This window comes from Suncus etruscus, chromosome 7 (assembly GCF_024139225.1).
Source record: "Suncus etruscus isolate mSunEtr1 chromosome 7, mSunEtr1.pri.cur, whole genome shotgun sequence".
In the NCBI taxonomy this organism is placed as follows: domain Eukaryota; kingdom Metazoa; phylum Chordata; class Mammalia; order Eulipotyphla; family Soricidae; genus Suncus; species Suncus etruscus.
Window position 1 is genome coordinate 5,312,727 of NC_064854.1, and position 3,445 is coordinate 5,316,171.

At 37.2% G+C, this 3,445-nt stretch overlaps 1 non-coding gene across 1 annotated transcript; it reads right to left on the reverse strand.

Annotated features, from left to right (window-relative positions):
* Nucleotides 1-540: 540 nt before the first annotated feature.
* Nucleotides 541-647, reverse strand: LOC126015031 (U6 spliceosomal RNA). The gene has a single exon (XR_007497937.1). It is a non-coding gene; the product is annotated as a U6 spliceosomal RNA (small nuclear RNA).
* Nucleotides 648-3,445: the final 2,798 nt, after the last annotated feature.

A 3,445-nucleotide genomic window follows, 5' to 3' on the forward strand; every position in this document is an offset into this window, starting at 1 on the left:
CCATATTTCAGAAACAATTAATTGGCTCTTTTTCCACACAGATTTGTCACAACAGATTCCTTGAAAAACTTGGGTCTGCTATCCCATGCACCTATCTAGACCATCCCTGGCTTCTGTAGTAGTCAGTTTGGTATTCTGCTGCCCTGACATCCTGGACATAGTTGAGATTTGGGGAGAAAAATTAGCATATTGACAAAAGTAAAAAGTAGGGCAAAACTAGGAAATGCACTTGGAAACATATTTAAAAATCTCACAATATTTGCTTCCTCCCCAATAGGATACACAGCGCCAGAGAGAGTTAAAGAGATTCCTTTCAATGAAAACATGAATGAATGGACTGGAAACTAGCTCAGTGCCTGAGCAGAAACAAGATGTCTCTCCTGATTTTTTCTTACCTTTAAAAGGTATTCATTGGGGCTGGAATGATAGCACAGTGCAGGGTGTTTGCCTTGCACGTGGCCGATCCAGGATGAACCTGAGGTCAATCTCCGACATCTCATATGCTCCCCCGAGTCTGCCAGGAGCAATATCTTTTTTTTTTTAAATATGGAATGCTTCACGAATTTGCGTGTCATCCTTGCGCAGGGGCCATGCTAATCTTCTCTGTATCGTTCCAATTTTAGTATATGTGCTGCCGAAGCGAGCACAGGAGCAATTTCTGAGAGCAGAGCCAGGAGTAACCCCCGAGTGCCACTGGTGTGGCCAAAAAAAAAAAAAAAACAAAAATAAAATAATAAAAGGTATTCACCACTTCCTCATTTGAGTGAGATCATTTTGTCTTTCCCTCTGCCTCAGACTCATTTCACTCACCATGATACTCATTAAAGATATCCATGTAGCAGCAAATTTCATGACTTTTTTTTATGGTCGACTAGTATTGTGTTGTATACCAAAACTTCTTTATCCAATCATCTATTCTTGCATTGTTTCCAGATTTTGTCTATTGTAAATGGAGCTGCAATGAGTCTAGGAGTGTAGAAGTGATTTTTATTGTGATTTTTATTTATTTTTATTCAATTCCCTGGAATTGAATCGTTGAGTCACATATAAGCTCAATTATTAGTTTTTGGAAGAATGTCTATAGTGCCTTCCAAAAAGGCTGAATGAGTCTACATTCCTAGCAGCCAAGAAGAGAAGCTTTTCCCCTTTATTCATGCAAACATGAGTTGTTCTCTGTGATAAATGCCAGGGTCTTTGGTGTGAGGTTATAAATCATTGTAGACAAAGTTCTTTCTTCTTCTTCTCCTTCTTCTTCTTCTTCTTTTGCATGTGATCAACCAGTTTTTTAACAGCACTTATTAAAGACACTTTCCTTGCTCCACTCAATAGTTTTGCTCCTTTATCAAAGATTTATTGACTATATATCTGAGAGTCTGTCTCTGGATTTATTTTTAATTCTATTCCATTGATCTGACTTTGTTTTTACTCAATACCATACTGTTTTAATTTCTACAGCTCTGTAGTACAGCATCAAGTTGAGGACCTTCATCTGCTTTTCAACAAGACTTTCTTTCTCAATTCAGGAGTTCATATAAGGGGGTACTGTTCCTGAATTTCAACACTATTTGACCTATGTCTTTTAAAAATATCTTGAGAATTATAGGGATTTCTAATCTGTATAGTGCTTTGGGAGGTATTACAATTTTGGCTATGTTAATCTTCTCAATCCATGAGCAGCATATGTATTTCCAGTTCTACATGTTCTTTTTTATATTTTAAGCAATTTTTTGTAGGATTCATTATATAGGCTTTTCACCACTTTAGTTAGGCTGATTCCTAGGTACCTCTGACTATTCTGATAAACCTGGAGAGCTTGCTTTAGGACATGGCCTTATTGAGCACATAGCATCTTTCCAAAGAATATGTAATTGTTTTCATGGGATATTTATACCGATCTTTGAGGTTTTAGAGATTTAGAATATTAGAAATATTAAAAGTAAGAACTAGGAGGAAGGTTTGAAGAATAAACCAAGTATTTGTCCCATATTCAATAACATGGTCTCAGGAGAGTTTATCTTGGCAATATTTGAAATTCAAATTCCCTGAATATACAGTATATTATATTCTCTCCTGTCCCCTGTAAAGACCTCTACTTTCTTCTCCCTTGCTTATTCAACTTAGAACTTTATGCCTAAAATGAATGTAAGCAGTTAACTCACAAGTGTAGTGTCTGATGGAAAGGGCTCTGCAAGGCCTGTACAAGAGTATATCATTATTATCTAAAGATATGACATAGTACATATTTTTGAAACAATATCTGAGTTCAAAAGCCTGAAACTCCAGGCACTTTAAAGAACAAACCATAAAGAATTCAAAGGAACTATGACAAAACCACAGCCAACACAAACACCTCTCCCCACTTAGCTAACCTTGACTTTTAAGCAGATGAATATAAATTTCTGCAAATGTCCCTATATCTTGTAAGAATAAGAGAGCTCTCTTAACTAAAGAATGGTTTTCTTCATATCTGAGCCTAGATATACTCAGATGACAGTTGGATTCAATATATGAGATTACCGACATTTAGCATCCATAAGAAGTTGACATACAAATAAATGGTCATGACATGGTCTCCAGACATTGGCTTTGTGGACATATGGTTTTAAACAGAATGTCCAGAAGAAGAAGTCCCTTCTGCCTAATCCAGTATCTCGAGCTGAGTGTTGTCCTTACTAAACACAAGTATTGGAACCACGTAATTCAGGCTCTGGTCAGATATCTGTGACAAAAAATCCTAGACCTATCTGTGTCTGTTGAAGACAATCTCATGAGGATAAGGCTACCTCTCTCTGCCCCAAGAACATAGGAAGAAATGAAAGAATGCTTTATTCCCATTACCTACCCCAGTAGCTACCCACAGGAGGTAATAGATGCTCCTCCAGGAAAGAATTTGTGGCTAATACCTTGGATGAGGTCTAGATCATTCAAGGTTAGTCTTCACCCCAGTGCCATGAGAGGAAATAACTTAACTGTCTTTCTCAGCTTTCTCTCTCCCCAAACCCTGACATCTTTTCAAAAAGTCTTTTGAGGGCTGGAGCAGTGGTGCAGCAGTAGGGCATTTGCCTTACATGCAGCTGACCTAGGAGGGACCACAGTTGAATCCCTTAGGGTCCCATTTGTTTTCTTAAGCCAGGAGCTATTTTTGAATCCACAGCTAGGAATAACCCCTGAGCATCACTGGGTGTGGTCTAAAACCAATAAAAAAGAAAAAAATAAAATCTCTGAGATATTTTGTATTTCTCTTTGTATCTGACTATTTTGTACTTAGGATCAACTAAAGAGATTTCCTTTTATTTCTCAACTGGTATTTATTATTAAATGATTCTTGGAGAGATACAGGCCACTGATTTTCTGCAATTTGCATCACCACACTTTAATTTTTTGTTGAAAGCTAATCCTTTGGTCCTCTTGTTTGAGAAGTATATTAATATTTCTACGACCTTTA